The sequence below is a fragment of the Malus sylvestris genome, chromosome 3 (assembly GCF_916048215.2).
Source record: "Malus sylvestris chromosome 3, drMalSylv7.2, whole genome shotgun sequence".
In the NCBI taxonomy this organism is placed as follows: Eukaryota; Viridiplantae; Streptophyta; class Magnoliopsida; order Rosales; family Rosaceae; genus Malus; species Malus sylvestris.
Window position 1 is genome coordinate 30,876,629 of NC_062262.1, and position 23,008 is coordinate 30,899,636.

At 36.3% G+C, this 23,008-nt stretch overlaps 1 long non-coding RNA gene across 1 annotated transcript; it reads left to right on the plus strand.

The window, feature by feature from the left end:
• Positions 1–10,017: 10,017 nt before the first annotated feature.
• LOC126615088 (uncharacterized) lies at positions 10,018–16,438 on the plus strand. Its single transcript, XR_007620648.1, has 3 exons — positions 10,018–10,171; positions 10,472–11,154; positions 12,236–16,438. It is a non-coding gene; the product is annotated as an uncharacterized LOC126615088 (long non-coding RNA).
• Positions 16,439–23,008: the final 6,570 nt, after the last annotated feature.

Sequence of the window (23,008 nt, forward strand, 5' to 3'; positions counted from 1 at the left end):
ATTGAATGTGGATGGAGCATTTGATGTGGCGCAGCGGTACGTAATCGGGGAGTTGGGGCTGTTGTTGGTGATTCTGCGCGCAGGAGTGCAGTGTTGTCGCTATTCCTGCCCCCTCGCTGATCTCAGTATTGTCAACTGGGAGTTGCACCGGCTGGTTACCATTGGAAGTTGAGACTGACTCCCTTCGTGTGGTGCAACTGCTGGCATAAGAAGAGCTTTGTCTTGCTGCAGAGGATCTGTACGTGCAGGAGGACAATAGTCACAATATAGATTATGCACGACATAGAAGTTGCAATATGGTTAGGGTTATGATGAAAGTGTTGAACTATAAGTATTTGAGCTGAAAAGTTTTAGAATAAGTTTGTTTTAAATTGGTGTATCCACTTGTGCAGAATGAGGCAAAGTGTAAATGTCTAGTTTTGTAAAAAGGCCATGAGTGCCATGTGTTGATAGATCCATGAAATTAGAAAGATGTGTGTCTAGGATGAAATGTAGTGGTTTATGTGATCCCAAGTTAAGGACCTTCAGTTAATGTAGAGCAAGTGAGTGCTCCTTTTCTGATATAAGAAGAAATATTCCTCTGTAAAGTTTCTGCAGAGAGAAGAACAAGAAACCATTCGTTTTCTCCAGCCTTTTGTTCATCGTTTGTTTTTTCTGTACAGCTCCATCTACATCAAAACACTCATTGATTCAAGTTACACTAACATGGTATCAGAGCCAGGTTGGATTTAACAATCTGGGCGTAAATCTGTGAAGTTAACGAGCTCAATCGAAGCTCTCTTGAAACTCTGTGAAGGTTGTCGATTCAGATCAAAAATCATGTCTGGATCTGGAGGCTCGGAAGTGAGGACTCCAATCTTCTCCGGTGAGAACTACGAGTTCTGGAGAATCAAGATGGTGACAATCTTCAAATCACATGGGTTGTGGAATCTGGTGGAGAAAGGAGTTAAAACGTCTGATTCGAAGAAGAAGAAGTCTGAAGGATCGTCGGAGGATGATGGAGATGAAGAAATGTCAGCTGTGTTGATGCAAGACGCAAAGGCTTTGGGAATCATTCAGAATGCAGTCTCGGATCAAATCTTCCCTCGAATCGCCAATGCCGAGTCAGCGAAGATGGCATGGGATTTGTTGTATGGAGAGTATCATGGTCGTGATCAGGTACGATCTGTGAAATTGCAGAATCTTAGAAGAGAATTTGAATATGCTAGGATGCGAGATGATGAGTCTTTGTCTAGCTATCTTACACGGTTGAATGATCTAATTAATCAGATGAGAACATTTGGTGAATCTTTGTCAAATGAGAGACTAGTGCAGAAAGTCCTGATTAGTCTCAGTAAACCTTATGATTCTATCTGTTTGGTTATAGAAAATACAAAGTGTCTAGAGACTGTAGAATTGCAGGAAGTAGTTGCAATCTTAAAGAGTCAAGAACAACGGTTTGATTTGCATATGGTTGATGCAAATGAGAGAGCATTCTCTTCATTTTCTGTGAATCCAAAGGAGCAGAACAAGAGTGGGGGTCATTCGAGTTCATCTAGAACTCAGAGAAATTGGAATTCTAAAGGCAAGAAATGGGAATCAAAACCCAAATTTCAGCAGAAATCTTCTCTGCACAATTATCAGAGTGTAAATGCATCTCAGTCAGTGGGTCAGGAGGTTGCAAAGCCTCAGTGCAAAGTGTGTTCTAAGTATCACTTTGGTGAGTGTAGATACAAAGGGAAACCAAAGTGTTTCAACTGTGATAAATTTGGGCATTGGGCTAGAGAGTGCAATGTAGGCAGGTCAGTGCAAAAGGCAAATAATGCAAGTCAATTGGAGATGACAGGGAATCTGTTTTATGCAAACAACACTGTCACAGAACCAAAGGTGAATGGAGAGTGGTATATTGACAGTGGTTGTAGCAATCATATGACAGGAAATGTAGATTTGCTTGTTGAGGTTAGAACAAATGTAGCTGGTAAAGTTCAAATGCCAACTGGAGATCTTGTGAATGTTGCAGGAATGGGATCTTTAGTTATTGATACAAATAAAGGGAGAAAATATGTTAGAGAAGTAATGTATCTTCCCGGGTTAAAGGAGAACTTACTCAGTGTTGGTCAAATGGATGAACATGGATATTTCTTGGTGTTTGGAGGTGGAATGTGCAATGTGTATGATGGTCCATCACTAGAATGCTTGGTTATGAGAGTGAAAAAGAAAATGAATAGGTGTTATCCACTGACTTTGTTCTCTGAGAATCAAATGGTGCTGAAAGCTAGTGTCACTCACTCCACTGAGATTTGGCACAGGAGATTTGGACATCTACATTTTGGTGGTCTCAAACAATTGAGAGACAAGGAAATGGTACATGGTTTGCCACAGCTTGCAGATTACAATGGAGTCTGTGAAGGTTGCCAATTTGGTAAACAGCACAGAGAAGAATTCCCTAGAAATCAAGTGTATAGAGCAACTGCTTCACTTGAACTGATTCATGTTGATTTGTGTGGACCTATGAAGACTGAGTCAATTGCTGGAAATAAGTATTTCATGCTGCTGATAGATAATTTTACCAGAATGATTTGGGTCTATTTCTTGAGATATAAGTCAGATGCGTTCAGCTGTTTTAAGAAATTCAAAGTTATGGCAGAATTACAAAGTAGTTTCAAGATTAAGACTCTGAGAAGTGACAGGGGAGGGGAGTTCAAGTCTGCAGAATTTGATCAGTTCTGTGAAAAGGAAGGATTACAAAGATAATTTACTCTTGCATATACTCCACAACAAAATGGAGTAGTGGAGAGAAAGAACAGAACAGTGATTGAAATGGCGAAATCTATGTTGCATGAGAAGAGGATGCCATATTTTCTCTGGGCAGAAGCTGTGCATACATCTGTATATATTCTGAATAGATGCCCCACAAAGGCTTTAAACAACATTACACCTTTTGAAGCTTATTCTGGTAGAAAGCCAGGAATAGCCCATATGAGAGTATTTGGATCTCTGTGTTATGTTCATGTTCCAAGTGAACAGAGACATAAACTTGAACCAAAAAGCTTAAAAGGAGTATTTGTGGGATATGCAACTTGTGAAAAGGGGTATAGGGTATTTGATCCATTATCTAAGAAGTTATTCTTATCAAGAGACATTGTATTTGAGGAAGAAGCTGTCTGGAATTGGGAAGAGGACTCAGGGTCAACACTTCTTAATACTGGAAGCTTTATTCACAGTGATATAAGCACAGAGAGCAATGACAGAATGGTGTTGTCTCCTACATCACCTATATTATCTCAGTCTAGAAGAGCTCCTAATAGTGAAGACTATGAACCTCAATTCAGGTCACCTATCTTAGGTGAATCTTCAAGTATGTCAAATGTAATTGAAGGACAAAATCAAGCATTTGATAATACACCATTGAAGTGGAGAAATCTGAATGATGTATTGGCTCAATGCAATCTGTGTATCATGGATCCAGAGAAGTATGAGGATGCCAAACAAGATGAGTCTTGGTTAAAAGCTATGGAGGATGAGCTGTTTATGATTGAAAAGAATGGCACCTGGAAACTTGTTGACAGACCAACTGAAAAACCTGTTATAGGGGTTAAATGGGTCTACAAAACTAAGTTAAATCTTGATGGCTCAGTGTTGAAGAATAAAGCAAGATTGGTTGCAAAAGGCTATGCACAAAAGCCTGGTTTGGGTTACAATGAGACTTATGCACCAGTTGCTAGGTTGGATACCATTAGAACATTAATAGCCTTGGCTGCACAAAAGAGCTGGAAATTGTATCAGTTAGATGTGAAATCGGCTTTCTTGAATGGAGTTCTACAAGAAGAGGTCTATGTTGAGCAGCCTGAAGGTTTTGCAGTGAAAGACAAGGAAGACAAGGTGTACAAACTTCATAAGGCTCTCTATGGTTTAAAACAAGCTTCGAGAGCTTGGTATGGAGAGATTGACATCTATTTTTCTCAGTGTGGATTCAAGAAAAGCTTGAGTGAACCAACTCTGTATATAAAAGCAAGGGGATAAGATATTCTAATTGTGTCTATCTATGTAGATGATATAGTCTACACTGGTAGTTGCAAACCAATGCTAGAAGAGTTCAAAGAAGATATGAAAATGAAGTATGAGATGACAGATTTAGGTCTCCTTCACCACTTTCTTGGGATGGGAGTGATACAAACAGATTCCAGCATCTTCATTAATCAGAAGAAGTATGCAAGCTCTTTACTGAGTAAATTTGGTTTAAATGAAGCAAAGACTGTCTCAACTCCTCTGGTAGCTACTGAGAAGCTATCTAAGGATGATGGAAGTGGATCTGCAAGTGATGAATTGTATAGGAGCATTGTGGGAAGTCTCCTATATCTCACTGCACAAGGCCGGATATAATGTATGCAGCTAGTTTATTGGGCAGATACATGCACTGTCCTACCAACAAACACTATGGAACTGCAAAGAGAGTTCTCAGATACATCAAGGGAACTCTGGATTATGGCTTAGAGTATGTGAAAGGAAGAAAAGCTTGCTTAATTGGCTTCTGTGATAGTGACTGGGGTGGTTCTTTGGAAGACAGCAAAAGCACATCAGGATATGCATTCTCATTTGGCAGTGGTGTGTTTTCCTGGGCTTCAGTCAAGCAAAACTGCGTTGCACTCTCAATTGTAGAGGCTGAATATATAAGTGCATCAGAAGCAACTACACAAGCAATATGGCTAAGGTTTGTTTTGGAAGATTTTGGAGAATTACAAACTGTAGCTACTCCTCTTCACTGTGACAACACATCTGCCATTGCTATTACAAAGAATTCTGTGTTCCATCAAAAGACAAAGCACATTGATAGAAGGTATCACTTTATTAAGGATGCACTGCAAGAAGGAATCATTGATTTGGTGTATTGTCCCACTGAAAAACAGGTAGCAGATATCTTCACAAAACCTTTGTCTAAGGATCGGTTCAACTATCTTCGAGATATGCTTGGTGTGAAATCAGCTCAAAACTTAAAGGGGAGTGTTGAACTATAAGTATTTGAGCTGAAAAGTTTTAGAATAAGTTTGTTTTAAATTGGTGTATCCACTTGTGCAGAATGAGGCAAAGTGTAAATGTCTAGTTTTGTAAAAAGGCCATGAGTGCCATGTGTTGATAGATCCATGAAATTAGAAAGATGTGTGTCTAGGATGAAATGTAGTGGTTTATGTGGTCCCAAGTTAAGGACCTTCAGTTAATGTAGAGCAAGTGAGTGCTCCTTTTCTGATATAAGAAGAAATATTCCTCTGTAAAGTTTCTGCAGAGAGAAGAACAAGAAACCATTCATTTTCTCCAGCCTTTTGTTCATCGTTTGTTTTTTCTGTACAGCTCCATCTACATCAAAACACTCATTGATTCAAGTTACACTAACAGAAAGTGGGTGATACAATAGTCACAATATAGATTAAGACGGCTATAATTAGGGTTAGCGTTATAAAGTTTTGCTTTCGTGGGTATAATTGAAATCTGATGTTATCTCTAGTTTGGGTTATCTGCTAATTAATTAGGGTTAGGGTTAGGGTTAACGATAGACTTTAGAGGATTTCTTTTACAAGTTTGCTATCTCTAGTTGAACCAAAATTATCTCATTCAGCTACAGAATAATTGTTCCTTTTTTAACAAGTAGCGGATATATATTTAATTTTCTGACAGCATTTGACAGTGCATAATCCTTGAATGTGCAGCTAAAGATGAGAGTGATGGTAGAAAGAAAGCATATAACTTAACCAATTGGCAATCGGTAGAAAGACCATCTTATATACTGCGGTGGAAGGCTCCCATGCACCGTGCAGAAGTAGGACCAAGTAGATCAGTGGACTTTGAAAGGTTGGTTTCAAGTTTCTTGCCAATACTGTAGATTGTCAAAGCAGACTTGTATTTAAATTTCATACACAATTTAATTACTCCTCCAATGCAGATTGTTTGCTCCCAAGTCTTCTGCATTTTCCAAACTGTGTTCTCTTAGCCACTGCCAAAATAAACTATAAACGCAAATTGCATGCTAACATAATCACAGATCATTCTTCACTGTTCATTATGTAAATATATATATGTGGATAATATTCGGGTACTCACTGGGAGTACCCAAATTACTGACCAAATGACATGAACCACTAAAAGTAGACCTGTCATTCGTGTCGTGTTTTCCGTGTTCGTGTCGTTTTTGTAACATCCCACATCGTCCAGGGGAGTGATCCTTAAATGTATATTCCCATCCCTACCTAGCACGAGGCCTTTTGGGAGCTCACTAGCTTCGGGTTCCATCGAAACTCCGAAGTTAAGCGAGTAGTGTGCGAGAGCACTCCCATGATGGGTGACCCACTGGCAAGTTGCTCGTGAGTTCCCAAAAACAAAACTGTGAGGGAATGGTAAAGCCCAAAGCGGAACAAAAACTGTGAGGGAATGGTAAGCCCAAAGCGGACAATATCGTGCTACGGTGGTGGAGCAGGTCCGTGAAGTAATTTGCCCCGGGCCGGGATGTGACAGTTTTTGTGTTATACCTGATATCTTAACGGGTCGTGTCGTGCAACACCCGTTAAAATAAACAGGTAAAATGACCCGACCCAAAATCGACCCAATAATATTAACGGGTAATATGACCCGACCCGTTACCCGTTAAGGAAAATATATTTTAAACCAATAAATAATCAAATGAAAAACATAATACTAAATAAGTATATACATACCATATTGTCACATCCAAAACATAAAAACACAATTTTCTTTTAAGTATATTTTCACTTACCTAAAGTCTTTAATAGTTTTTTAATTAATGTAGAAGTGTAAAAAAAAATAGAAAAAATATATAAATGCTCGTAATGACAAGCTTTAGAACTTTTATGAAGAGCTTAACTTTGAAATTCGCCACTATAATCATATAAATCATAGATAAAAATTTAACTGTTGATTGTTGTTTACATTTACACTTCATTGTTCTCATCAAATTTTGTTTTTTCATATTTGATTTTTTGAAAACTTGATCTATTAGAGGATGCAAGAAGATGAATGATTTGGATCGTTAATATTATATTAAGAGTTTTATGGTTAGTGAAAATATTGCTTGATGTTTATAAAGTTTCTACAAACTATTGACATCGACTCATATTTCATTTAATCGTAAATATTGAAACGTGATATCAAAGATCTAAACCGTTCATCTACTTACATCTGCCAGATGATCATGTTTTCAAAAAAGAAAATTTAAAAAATGAAATTCAGTAAGAAGAATAAAACGTAAATGACAATCGACGGTTAAATATAAATTTAAGGTTTATGAATTATAGTGTTAGATTTCGAAGCTGACCCCTTCATGAAAGTTGTAAAATTTGTCACTATGAGTGATTGTATATTTTTTACACTTCTACAATAATTATTATTAATTATTATTAATTTTTCTCTCAAATAAAAAAGCATTATTTATGAAGGGTTGGAGGATTTTAAAAATCTAAACGATAATGTAAATGTAACCATTATCTATTCGTGGAGGAATAATGATGAATCACGAGTATTTATATATTCTTTCACATTTTTCATACTTGTATGTATGTCTTCTTAGTTCTTGCCTATACAAATACTATATTAGTTTATTTTAATTTTGGACAACAACATGTTAAGTAAAATTTATCCTAGTAATGATAATAAGGAACTCTCATAATAAAAATACATAATGACAAATTTAAAAAAAAAAAACTTATATAGAATAATAATACAAAACTATATATTTAATATAGAATATATTGTATATATTAATATGGCTATTGTATTTTATAATAAATCTTTTAGTAATTAAATTTTAAAATTATCAAAATAATTTTTTTCTTATCTGGTCGAAACAGGTTACCCACGTGTTACCCGCGTGTATACCCGTTATTAACGGGTTTTTAACGGGTCACCCGATAATGACCCGAAACCCGTTATTTTCGTGTCATTTTCGTATCGTGTCAGAAACTGTCGGGTCTAACTAAAAGTTTAACTATTGTAAATTTATTTTAAGGAAATACTAAACGACCTTGCACATTCATATAAATTTAGAAACTCGTGTTCTCCTAACAACGTAGAAAGTACTCCAATCGTCCCCTTCCCTCTTGCTCAGACTACCATCCACCCAGACTGGTCACGGCGAACTCCGATCCACGATGACCTCCGATCAATGACGACCAGCGGGTAAATCGAATTAATAGAAGAGCCAGACAAATCTTGAAAAATTAAAGGTCTTTATTCTCGCTCTCAGATTATTACCAGCCATCGGCTAACTTAAAGCAACGACGAATAATGACATATAATCAGGTGTTTGTACATGAATATTTTAGGGTTGTCTTATTTGGATTTTTTTAATTTTTTTTAATTTTATATTTGGTTGTGGTGCTTCTGCTCAATCCACTAATTCAACAAAGTTATTGCCTATTATATTCTCTACAATTAGCAGTTATTTCGGATAAATGCTGCTTATTCCAATTTGGATATGAAAATTGTGTAGCGATAGCTGGACATGCCCAGAATGTTGGCATATATTACGATAATGATTCTGAGCCGATAAGATTTTTCAAATTGGAATATCATAGACCAAATGCGTCTTCTTAATGATGATTATCGAACCAAAACCTAGTTAATTTATAGTTGGTAGCAAATTCTCATTTTTGGGTCCACGATAATTAGTTAAATACACTACTTCAAGTTTTAGTAATCTGAAATAGTAATCCAGATTACAAAAGGTATAAGATTGCAAAGACTTGTTGGAAAAAAAAAAGTAAAAGTACAAGATTATGCGAGATTAGCTCCTCAGGGAGGATCACTAGATGCAATCATGCATCCACACTATCCTGAAGGAAGAGAACCAACATTTATGGGTGCCCCCGCACGTCCCCGGCCTATATTGCAGAGATATTATACTCATAATGTTCCCATCAACTTACAGTTTATTTCAAATAGAGGGGATAAAGCAATAGAACTATATGTTGGACCTCCTTCAAACCAGCTATGCAGGAACTTGTATTGCTCTTCTACTTGCTGATCCAATTGGTAGATTCTGTTGATGAGTTCTCGGAAGCCACTAGCTAGCATTCCAACTTCCGTTGTGTCCTCTGTCGCACTGCCTTTAACTATACGCGCTCCAGTGAATCAGTCTCAGAAAACAATCTCGTCGACATTGTCTGAGGTTTGTCAATTTCCAACAACTTTGCAGGCCTCAGTTTCCTTTTGTTACCAAAAGCAGTCGTAGTAGCATTATATAAACCGCTAAGTACATGTTTACTAAAGCCGTTCCATTTTATTATCATCGCTATCACTTCAAGTAGTACATCTAACCATTATCAGTGATCTATATTTTTAGTTTCCTGTAAGAATATGAGCAGTGGGATGAGTCTGTATTTAGTTTTTGAATTCAAGATTTAATAGGAAGTCTCATTGGGAATGGATTTGTAATCCATATTGTTCTGGAATGATTAAGGAACAGAGATACTAAACCACTGTTGGATAGGAATCAGTTTTCTATATGAATTTTAATAGGGAAATCCTTATAGAATTTGGCTAAGATTATGTTGTATATATAGTGGCCTCTGCTCTCGCAGTTTGTACGCTCTATTATCAGGACTAAAACCTATTATTAGTTAAGAGTTTTGATTACTGAAGAGAGGAGAAGGCATACTGTGGTTTTATTGCTGAATTCGAATATGGCTGCTTTTTCGGGTTTATCTTCGGGTATGTTTTTCTTCATATATTAGTTTAATGAACAATGACTTGTGTTTTGATAACAGTAGCTCATATAACTCGTTCTTGGTTTATGTTTTCTCTAACATGTGGTATCAGAGCCATGATTACATGTTTATGAATTATGTTATTAAAATCAATGGGTGCGAAAGCTTCAATAAATTATGAATAAATATGCCTTATGTTGCGATCCAGAGGAATCGAACTCGGGTTTTGGTATTGAGTTTTTGTAAATAACGACAAAACGGGTTTTTAAAATATTATCGTTTAAATTTTCCAAAAAGACCTTTTTTCGTTGGAATACCTGCAAAACTATTGGTTGGGGTTCTCTCCCCAAATTGGGGTTTTGGATTACAGAAGGCATTCATCTAGTTTGTTCTGGGTTTTCTCCCATAGATCACTAAACTGGTATTTTCAATTTGGATGATTATCTCTGCTGCGCTATTTCAAATTGAAACCCTTTGCAGAGGTATGTTTGATGATTTATGTTGATTTATCAGTGTTAGCATACTTATTTTGATGCATAGGTTAAATCGAGGTTTTCTGTTTGGGTTTATGAAATTAAAAGAAAAAAAAATCATTATGCATGAAATGTCTATTGGTTGTCTATTGTTGCATATTTCACATGTTCAGTCAGTTTTTCTATGTATGCTTATCAGCTATTAGTTGTTAAGTCTATATGTATGAATTATTGATGTAAGTTATGATATGCAATTTGCAAAAGGAAATCAGGAACCTAATTAGTTCATGTTTGTGATTTCATCTTCAGTATCTGCAATATCATTGAAAACTTTGAACTTGGCCAACATCCCAATTCTCACTGGAGGAAGTAATTACAAGAAGTGGAGACGCGACATTGGATTGCTGCTGACTATCAATGAATATGACATTGCCATTGATACTCCGAAACCAACAATCACAGACCAGAGTACTAGAGCAGAGAAAGCAGATCATGAATGATGGATGAGAGCCAACAAGGTGGCACTTTCCATCCTGGAAAGTGGCATGACTGATACAGTTCTGGGGGCATCAAAAGACATGAATTAGCTGCTGAATATTTGAGTGCAATTGAGAAGAAATTCAAGGAGTCTCAGAAGGCTGAAATTAGCCAATACATGGCCTTACTGACAACCTATAAGATTGATAGTACTGGTTCCATTCGAGACCACATAATGAAGATGGCCGATGCTGCTGAGAAATTGAACTCATTGGATGTCCATATTGGAGAAAAACATTTGGTTTTTATGATCCTCCAGGCGCTTCCAATCAAATATTCTCAACTGAAGGTGTCTTATAATACACAAGACAAGAGTTGAGATATAGATGAGCTTATCACACAATGTGTTCAAGAGGAAACTCGGCAAAAGCAAGAAAAAGGCAAGGATGTTGAGACTGTGAATTTCGTGCAAGGAGGAAAAGGGAAGAAGTTCTCAAATCCTAGAAACATCTCAGGTAAATTCTCTAAACCTTCCAAGAATTATGATAAGTTTGATGCATCTGCTAAAGTATTTGAATCTTCTAAAGGATCTAACAATCTTAAACCTAAAACTAAAAACGTTGCTAAACTCAAGTGTTTTTTCTGCAAAACTCGAGGTCATTTAAGAAAGGAATGTGAAATGTTTAAGGATTATCTGAGAGTTAATGGGAAAGAAATAGTTAATGTCTGTGTTGAGTCAAACTTGATTGAAGTTCCATTTAATTCTTGGTGGTTTGATATTGGTTGCACAGTGCACATAACTAATTCACTGCATGGTTTTGAAAAACAAAAGCAATGTGTTTTCAACTATTTTAATGTTTTTGTGGGGGAAGGGACAAAAGTTGTAGTTGAAGCTGTTGGAAAAGTAAAATTGAAATTGTCTTCAGGTTTTGTTTTGGAATTAAATGATGTACTTTATGTGCCAAAGATGAGAAGAAATTTGATTTCAGCCTTTAAACTTGTGAAAAATGGTTTTTCCTTTTTGGGTGATGATGAGTATTTGAAATTTTTTCAAAAGAACTGTTTTGACTCTATTTTAGGGACTGCAATTTTGGTTGAAAATATGTGGCAATTAGAGTGCACTGTGATTTTTAATGAACATTATGTTTTGAACACAAGCACTAAAAGAATGCTAAACACTGACACTCCTTACATTCTATGGCACAAAAGACTTGGGGATATTTCAAAGGACAGAATTTCAAAGTTGTCAAAATTAAACTTGATCCCACAACTTAACTTTTCTGATGCAACTGATTGTGTTGATTGTTACATAGGAAAATTAACTAACTTTTGAAATTTTGAGGCCAAAAGAAGTCAAAGGTTACTTGAAATCATTCATACAGATGTTTGTGGCCCTTTTCCAACAAAAACAATTTGTGGAAACAGTTACTTTGTTAATTTTATTGATGGTTTTTCAAGGTTTGGTTACACATTTCTCATAAGTGAAAAGTCAGCTGTCCTTAAATGCTTCAAAATCTTTAAGACTGAGGAAGAAAAACAATTAAGTAAAACCATTAAGATTGTTAGATCAGATAGGGGAGGAGAATATTTTGGCAGGTACACAGAGGCTGGACAACAAAAGGGTTCCTTTGCTCTTTACCTTGAAGAGCAAGGCATTGTGGCTCAATACACAACTCTCGGCACACCCCAGCAAAACGGAGTATCAGAAAGAAAAAACAGGACTCTAATTGGAATGGTGAGAAGTATGATGTCAAGATCCAAGCTGCCAGGGTTCTTATGAGGATAAGCACTTAAAACTACAAATTACATACTTAACAGGGTCCCGAGCAAGTCCGTTTCAACAACATCTTTCGAGATTTGGTATGGAAGGGTGCCTAGTTTTGGGCATTTCCACATTTGGGGATGCAAGGCAGAAGCTAGGTTCTATAATCCTGAAGAAAGGAAGTTGGATTCAAGGACAAAATCTTGTTATTTTGTCGGGTACTCAGAAAAATCAAAAGGGTTTAAGTTTTATTCCCCACAAGCTCACACTAGAATCAAGGAAACACACAATGCAAGATTCCTTGAAGATCAAGATGTATCCGATTTCACCATTGAAAACTTTATTTTTGAAGAAACTGAACAGTTATAGACAGAAGTGCCCTTAAATGAATCATGTCCAGGTTTAGTTTTTCCCCAATCTAAGGATCAAAACGTTGAGCATCAAGAAGAACTTGATCAAGTAGAAGATCAACAAGGTGACACTCAAATGGAGACTACAACAGATTTGCAAGCCACAGATCCTATAGATCAACAAGTTGATGTGCAAGTTCATACTGAAACCAGAAGATCCACAAGGATGAAAAAACCTGCAATTTCAAGTGATTTCCTTTGTTATCTTCAAGAAACTGATTATAACTTTGGTGACATTGATGATCCGGTCACCTACTCAGATGCTATAAAGAGTTCGCAATCATTCTTATGGAATAATGCTATGAAAGACGAGTTGGAATCAATGTTCAAGAACCAGGTTTGGTCGTTGGTGGAGCCAAAGTCTCATGTCAAACCTATAGGGTGCAGATGGGTATATAAAACCAAAAGAAATGCATGTGGGCAGATTGAGAGGTACAAAGCACGATTAGTGGCTAAGGGATTCACTCAGAGAGGGTATTGACTACAATGATACCTTTTCTCCTGTGTCTTCGAAGGATTCAATGAGGATCATTATGGCTATCACTGCACATTTTGACTTAGAATTACATCAAATGGATGTCAAGACAGTCTTTCTAAATGGTGACCTCCAAGAAGATATCTATATGTGCAGCCCACTGGATTTATTGAAAAGGGGAAATAGCATATGGTTTGCAAACTGAATAAATCAATCTATGGTCTCAAACAAGCTTCAAGGCAATGGTATCTTAAATTTGATTAGGTGGTTACATCACATGGTTTTATTGAAAATAAATTGGATGATTGCATCTATCTAAAATTCAGTGGATCAAATTTTATAATTTTGGTGTTGTATGTTGATGATATTTTGCTTGCCAGCTCAAGTGTTCATCTTTTGAAGGAAACCAAGTCTATGCTTAGTGCAAATTTTGAGATGAAGGATCTTGGTGAAGCACATTTTGTGTTAGGGATTGAAATCACAAGGGACAGAAATAGAAAGTTGTTGGGATTATCACAGAAAGGATACATTGAAAGGGTTTTAACTAGGTTCAACATGGAGAACTGCAATGGATGCCAAGTACCTGTGAACAAAGGTGATCGATTCTCTAAAGATCAGAGTCATAAAACTGAGCTTGAAGTCAAGAGAATGGCTTAGAAGCCATACGCATCTTTGGTTGGAAGCTTGATGTATGCAAATGCTTGTACAAGACCTGATATTGCCTACATTGTAGGAATTTTGGGTAGATTTCAATCAAATCCAAGAGAAGCCCATTGGAATGCTGCCAAGAAAGTTCTACGGTATCTGCAAAGAACTAAAAGCTACATGCTTGTGTATGGCAGAGATAAAGGACTTGAAATTTCAGGATACACTAATTCTGATTTGGCAGGAGATTTAGACGAGAGGAAATCGACTGGTGGTTATGTTTTCTTACTTGGTGGAGGTGCAATCTCATGGAAAAGTGCTAAACAAACTATCATTGCAACTTCGACTATGAAGGCAGAATTTGTGGCATGTTTTGAGGGAATGAAACAGACTGTGTGGTTGAAGAATTTTGTGTCAGAACTAAAAGTTATAAGATCGATACAAAAACCTTTGAGACTGTATTGTGATAATAGCTCTGCAGTTTTCTTTGCAAAGAATAACAAGAGAAGTTTTCTTTGCATCAAGACTAATGGATGTTAAATTTCTTAAGGTCAGAGAGAAAGTTAAGGAAGGAACCATCGATGTGCAACATTTGAATACAAGCATGATGGTTGCAGATCCTTTTACCAAGACACTGATAGTTGGAATATTTAAGCTGCAAGTTTCTCGGATGGGGATACTTGAAGTTTTTTATTAGTGGGAGTGATCTTAAGTGAAGAATTGAAGATAGCTATTGGAGCTTGGGACCTTGCCGATGTTGCTGCTATTATGGTTCAAGTGAAGCTAAGTTATTCAGTTTTTTTTTTTTAGCTAGTTTATTGTTAGCTAGATTGGTTTTTATTTTATGTTCGATCTTTCCAAAAATACTGTGATTGATTGGTCTGAGAAATAAATAGTTGAAACTTAATTCAGTTTGATGTTCTGAGGATCACTTTGTGATATGACTCGGACAATTGGTTGAATTAAAGTTATATTGTTCATTAGTTTTAATGAATTTCTGATTGGTATTTATATTATCTATGTTAAATAGTGGGAGTAGACATTTTAAGGTTTGCTGGTATCAATCTGATCATAATGTTATAAATGCAGATTGGATATATGTGATCTTAGAATAGCAATTGCATAGTTCAGTGTGGTTGTGAATTCTTTGGTTCTATATTTTGAAATGCATAGGTAGATTGTTTATGATGCATACCCAAAAGACTTAGTGATCACCCTATTAACAGACTTGAATGAACTGAGTTGCAGTTTTCATACTTGCTCAAGTGGGAGAATGTAAGAATATGAGCAGTGGGATGAGTCTGTATTTAGTTTTTGAATTCAAGATTTAATAGGAAGTCTCATTGGGAATGGATTTGTAATCCATATTGTTTTGGAATGATTAAGGAACAGAGATGCTAAACCACTGTTGGATAGGAATCAGTTTTCTATATGGATTTTAATAGGGAAATCCTTATAGAATTTGGCTAAGATTATGTTGTATATATAGTGGCCTCTGCTCTCGCAGTTTGTACGCTCTATTATCAGGACTAAAACCTATTATTAGTTAAGAGTTTTGATTACTGAAGAGAGGAGAAGGCACACTGTGGTTTTATTGCTGAATTCGAATATGGCTGCTTTTTCGGGTTCATCTTCAGGTATTTTTTTCTTCATATATTAGTTTAATGAACAATGACTCGTGTTTTGATAACAGTAGCTCATATAACTCGTTCTTGGTTTATGTTTTCTCTAACATTTCCAACTCTAAAAATTAAGAAAATTCTAATGTTTGAATTTCTTGGTGCAGTTATATGTAATGGTGACATTGAATAATCTACCCTGCCTAACAGTTTCTTGGCCATTGTTTACATAAAGGGATGACATGGGACTTGTCATCCGATGAGGTGCTGTTTCTAGCCTTGTTTGCATTGTTATGGGTGCCCTCACCAGCTGCCGCACGATTTTGCCTCTTTGGACGTCGTTAGTAGCTGTCCCACTGTATCCCTTGTCCCTCGTATTAGCTTATTATGTCTTGCGTTATTTTTTGGGCTGGACTGGACATAGCCATAGCCTCAAGGAACACGATGAAAAAGAAGTTGAGAAGACACTCCTTGGCTACTCTAGAACATAATTGTTTGGGAGGAACTGCTCATCATGTTGTGGGTTTTGTTTCAAGTTCTAAATGGTATAGTCTATAGACATATACCTAAGTTGTATATAAGAAGGGAACTGTTATTAGCACTTCAAATATCTCATTCTACACTCCTCATAGAGTCACAAGTGTATTTTTCTTTCTAATTATAGAAACTTTGGAGTGTCAAATGAGATTTTTGGAATGGTAATAACAATTCCCTATAAGAAAGACATATAATTTATTTTCGTATGTTTATGATCTTAATCAAAAGGCTCATCTCCCTTGACTGTTTTGCTCAAAACTAACTAATATCATTCTTCTTCGTTATTGTGTCTCCCCTACCTCTTGGTCATTCCTTCTGTGCTCGTTTGGTGCTTAGAGTCAAATTATATTGGAGTGGATAACTTATTATATTCAGGGTATTGGATAACTCATTATATTCAGGGCATGTTGTAGAGAGAAATGGATAAAGTTTATTCCACTTAAAGGTAGAAATTGGATCACTCATGAGAAAAATTATGTCTTCCAATCTTCAAGGTTAAGTTTACTTCACGTCTAATTCCTTCGAAATATTAATATCATCAAAATGAAAAACCGTTCATGTCTACTTTCGAGCTCAATTTATAGTGAATGAAATTATATGTTAGATGTTGAACAAAAAAAAAAAAAAAAAAAAAAAAGAAAAAAGGAAATTACATGTTATATTAACTTTGACTTTGGAAATCATGATGAATCTACTTATTAGGTACATGAATAATGTTTTTATTAAAAAATATATTAGGATGGAATAATCTTTTTTTCAAACAACGACTAGCAATGCAACTTTGACTAATTTTTTGTTCTTATAATTGTTTGTAATCTATCTTTATTTTTGGAAACATATTAGAACTAATAATTCAAAGCCAAATGTTACTTAGTACTACAGTCTAGTGATATTCATTTTCATTTGTAAGCAAAGGCGAATTTGAACTAATAATCCAAAGGCAAATTTGAACCAAGTTATTGCTAACTGTGAGGCTAGATCAAGATTTAGGTTCGAATCTCGCTGTTAGCATTCTTCTTCGCTAAATGTGCATTGATCTTGAGATTGGGTAGCCTCCCACCCCTTTGATGGAACCCATTTGGTAGAAGAAGAAATGAAAAATATAAAGAAAATAAGAAATAAATAACAATATGTTTTCATTATTGCATATTAATACAACACAACTAAGCAAATGGGCTACAACCCATGGACCTTTGACAAATGGGCCCACAATGACCCAATTACTCATTATATATGCTAGCTCGTTAATATTGTCCAAAGTTCTAACTGTGAGGTTCTAAAGGTAAAAGAGTCTCACATCATAAAAAAAGAAATGTTGCAAGATCTTATAAAAAGTTGGGCTACTCACTATATTGACAATAGTTTTTTAGTGGAACCCCAATTTTCTTTCTAGTGTCAGAGCAGGTTGGCTCACGTGTAGAGTCCAATAGCCACAGGTGTTGCATGTCACCCAGTTCGTATTATGTGTGGGGCTTAAAAATTCGCCACATGTGAGAAGTGTGTGAGGATGTGAAGGTAAAACAATCTCACGTAAATAAAAGAAACCTTACAAAGATTTATAAAAGGCAATAAAAGAAACTCCAATATGCTTCACTATAATACTTGTGGAACCAATTAAGTTTGTGGTGAAACTCCAACTTGCGGAACCAATAGGCGTGTGGAACCAATAGATTGTTTTAGAACTAATAATTAAGAAATTTTGCAATACGCCGTGCCGAAGTTTTCATCGTTCTCAACTTGGACCTGGAAACGATGAAGAAGACATGTATGACTGTTACTAGGAAGATCCCGATCGTACGAGTAGCCATATGGCGAACAATAGTTCCGTACACGCTTGAAATGGGACAAAAAACTTAAATGGGCATTACACATCATTATGCAGTGTAGCTGCAATAACCAAATGTAATGCAGAGGTAAAGGCTGAACAAATGTAAAACTGATATCTATTACTTGCGATGTTTCATGAAGTTTTATAAATTGGCGGGGTAGTTGTTTTATTACTATTGTAAATTCCCTAATCATTTTGAAAATGCTTTACAACTCAAGGCAACAAAGTGAAGTAGTAACAAGGCATTAATGCAAATACATTGAAATTTTATTCTAGCTCATGAAACATCCCACAAATTTGTTAGCCCTAGAGATGTTAAATTCTCTATTTAAGATGGAGAAGAAGGTGGTGCCACGGAATTTACAAGTATACAATGATTAAATAGTCGGTCAGCCCTGGCTTGAATGACAGTTCTATTCCCGGTGTGTTCATAAGTAAATGTGCTGTTCACGAAAACATTATGGCACCATCTTCCCAACGCCACAAGGGCCCGACAACTAAAGTCATCAATTTTCTTCCCTTTGAAAATATAGTTGTAGACGTCGAATGCATACTTTATGCTGAAATGTTTTTTGCACTCAACCACGGCCGGCGAGTCATCTAGATGCGCCATCGTTGGAAGTGCACAACTCACCAAAAGCAAAATAATCACAATTGGACACATGTTTAGTCCGGCCATATTGGTGGAAAGAATTAGTAGCTTTTGATTTTCTTAGAAAATGATCGCTTAGATGCAGTTGAACTTTGACGAAAGGTGTTCTACACTTATAAGGGATGAGGCAAAGCTGCGAGTTATTTGTAAAACGAAAAACGCATTTTCATTTAAAACTACTTTAGCAACGTATTTACTAATGTGAGGTATCAAATACGAGGGTTTCTAATTTGGTATTTATTTTGGTACGATAAACGCAACTTACAAGTTCCCATAAATTGTTTAATTAATCTCAACAATCACATAACTATTTATTATTTCGCACAAAAATTACTTGTTTGTAAATTCGTACACTAACTAGTTTATTACAATAGAATTGCAGAAATCGTGAACTGAACTTGCATGTCGTGTTAGTGACCATCGTTACGTGAAAAAGAGACGGCAAGTAGGAAAAAGAATGCGACTAGCCTTAATTGTTCTGCAGTAAATGGACAAATGTATTTCTCTGCATTATTATTCATACTTTATCAAAACGAAAATGGGACAAAAGAGATTAAATTTGTTAAGAAGTGAAGAACTGTTGAAGTACAATAGATTAAGTAAATGAGCACTCCTTCCTTGGTAAACTCATTTTAGCACAAATATTATATCACACTCTATTGCGCATGGTACAGTACTCATGCCCTACAAGCCCGAATATAATGTTAACGAGCTACTGTTGCATAAATGATAAGTTCCAAATCCTTCAACAAATATCCTAGTTTTGGTTATTCAGACCAAAGACAAAAGGATTTAAAAAAGGGAACTTTAACGAAAAGCACCCGGTACTGTTCACTTTAACGAAAAACCACATTTTTACACTAAAAAGTCAATCCTGGTACTATTCACTTTACCCTTTATTTTGTCCTTATCATTAAAACTCAAAGTTTTCAAGTCCTTTTCATTAGTTTTCCTTTTAAAAAAAAGATACGGAGGTGTGCATAACGAACACACTTTTACAAAGTGTAGCATGTGCGTAACAACTTCAACCAAAAGGCCAATAGGAGTCAATCAAGAGTCTTTCATACGCCTATTTGAACGTCATTTTGTAAGAAATTTTTGCAATACGCTGTGCCGAAGTTTTCATCGTTCTCAACTTGGACCTGGAAACGATGAAGAAGACACGTATGACTGTTACTAGGAAGATCCCGATCGTACGAGTAGCCATATGGCGAACAATAGTTCCGTACACGCTTGAAATGGGACAAAAAACTTAAATGGGCATTACACATCATTATGCAGTGTAGCTGCAATAACCAAACGTAATGCAGAGGTAAAGGTCGAACAAATGTAAAACTGATATCTATTACTTGCGATGTTTCATGAAGTTTTATAAATTGGCGGGGTAGTTGTTTTATTACTATTGTAAATTCCCTAATCATTTTGAAAATGCTTTACAACTCAAGGCAACAAAGTGAAGTAGTAACAAGGCATTAATGCAAATACATTGAAATTTTATTCTAGCTCATGAAACATCCCACAAATTTGTTAGCCCTAGAGATGTTAAATTCTCTATTTAAGATGGAGAAGAAGGTGGTGCCACGGAATTTACAAGTATACAATGATTAAATAGTCGGTCAGCCCTGGCTTGAATGACAGTTCTGTTCCCGGTGTGTTCATAAGTAAATGTGCTGTTCACGAAAACATTATGGCACCATCTTCCCAACGCCACAAGGGCCCGACAACTAAAGTCATCAATTTTCTTCCCTTTGAAAATATAGTTGTAGACGTCGAATGCATACTTTATGCTGAAATGTTTTTTGCACTCAACCACGGCCGGCGAGTCATCTAGATGCGCCATCGTTGGAAGTGCGCAACTCACCAAAAGAAAAATAACCACAATTGGACACATGTTTAGTCCGGCCATATTGGTGGAAAGAATTAGTAGCTTTTGATTTTCTTAGAAAATGATCGCTTAGATGCAGTTGAATTTTGAAGAAAGGTGTTATACACTTATAAGGGATGAGGCAAAGCTGCGAGTTATTTGTAAAACAAAAAACGCATTTTCATTTAAAACTACTTTAGCAACGTATTTACTGATGTGAGGTATCAAATACGAGGGTTTCTAATTTGGTATTTATTTTGGTACGATAAACGCAACTTACAAGTTCTCATAAATTGTTTAATTAATCTCAACAATCATATAACTATTTATTACTTCGCACAAAAATTACTTGTTTGTAAATTCGTACACTTACTAGTTTATTACAATAGAATTGCAGAAATCGTGAACTGAATTTGCACGTCGTGTTAGTGACCATCGTTACGTGAAAAAGAGACGGCAAGTAGGAAAAAGAATGCGACTAGCCTTAATTGTTCTGCAGTAAATGGACAAATGTATTTCTCTGCATTATTATTCCTACTTTATCAAAACAAAAATGGGACAAAAGAGATTAAATTTGTTAAGAAGTGAAGAACTGTTGAATTACAATAGGCTTGAGGAACGACGTCAGGTAATACTATATTAACTTTGAAATTTTATACAATTTATTTATTATTATTAATAAAATTTTCTTAATGTTTTTTTTCTTCAGAAGGGTTCTAAGTTCCCAGAGATCGACATGTTCAAGGACGTTTACGTTCGACCTGGTAATGAAATCGCTGGGCAGTTTTATGTAAGTATATGTAATTATTATTATTATTCTTATATGTATGAATCGTTTGAATATTATTTATATTTTGTTATTAAACATTATATGTGTTTTCTTTATTATTACAGGTCGTGTCATGCAAGGCAACTTTGCACGACGTAAGCCCTGAGTTGCGCAAGGCCACTTTGCTCGACGTAGGTCTTGCGTCGCGCAAAGACAGCTTTGCACAACACAGGACCTACGTTGAGCAAAGTGGCCTTGTGCGACGCAAGACCTACGTCGTGCAAAGTTGCCTTGCACGACTCAGGGCCTACGTCATGCAAAGTTGCCTTGCGCGACGCAGGACCTACGTCGAGCAAAGTGGCCTTGCGCGATGCAGGACCTACGTCATGCAAAGTTGCCTTGCGTGACGCAGGTTATACCTTGGTCGAGCAAACTCTAGCATCACCGACTTGGCGCGACGGGTTTTGTGCGACGAAGGTACGTCACGCAAACCCTTGCGCAACGATTTTGGACTTTGCACGACGAAGGTACCTACGTCGCGCAAAGTGTTTTTTCTACTAGTGGCACTTCCAACGATGGCGCATCTAGATGACTCGCCGGCCGTGGTTGAGTGCAAAAAACATTTCAGCATAAAGTATGCATTCGACGTCTACAACTATATTTTCAAAGGGAAGAAAATTGATGACTTTAGTTGTCGGGCCCTTTTGGCGTTGGGAAGATGGTGCCATAATGTTTTCGTGAACAGCACATTTACTTATGAACACACCGGGAACAATATTGTCATTCAAGCAAAGGCTGACCGACTATTTAATCATTGTATAATTGTAAATTCCGTGGCACCACCTTCTTCTCTATCTTAAATAGAGAATTTAACATCTCTAGGGCTAACAAATTTGTGGGATGTTTCATGAGCTAGAATAAAATTTCAATGTATTCGCATTAATGCCTTGTTACTACTTCACTTTGTTGCCTTGAGTTGTAAAGCATTTTCAAAATGATTGGGGAATTTACAATAGTAATAACACAACTACCCCGCCAATTTATAAAACTTCATGAAACATCGTAAGTAATAGATATCAGTTTTACATTTGTTCGGCCCTTATCCCTGCATTACGTTTGCTTATTGCAGCTACACTGCATAATGATGTGTAATGCCCATTTAAGTTTTTTGTCCCATTTCAAGCGTGTACGGAACTAATGTTCGCCATATGGCTACTCGTATGATTGCGATCTTCCTAGTAACAGTCATACGTGTCTTCTTCATCGTTTCCAAGTCCAAGTTGAGATAGATGAAAACTTCGGCACGGCGTATTGCAAAAAATTCTTACAAAATGACGTTCAAATAGGCGTATGAAAGACTCTTGATTGACTCCTGGCCTTTTGGTTGAAGTTGTTACGCATATGCTACACTTTGTAAAAGTGTGTTCGTTATGCACACCTCCGTATCTTTTTTTAAATCCTTTTGTCTTTGGTCTGAATAACCAAAACTAGGATATTTGTTGAATGTTTTGGAACTTATCATTTATGCAACAGTAGCTCGTTAACATTATATTCGGACGTGTAGGGCATGAGCACTGTACCATGCGCAATAGAGTGTGATATAATATTTGTGCTAAAATGAGTTTACCAAGAAATGAGTGCTCATTTACTTAATCTATTTTACTTCAACAGTTCTTCACTTCTTAACAAATTTAATCTCTTTTGTCCCATTTTCGTTTTGATAAAGTAGGAATAATAATGTAGAGAAATACATTTGTCCATTTACTGCAGAACAATTAAGGCTAGTCGCATTCTTTTTCCTACTTGCC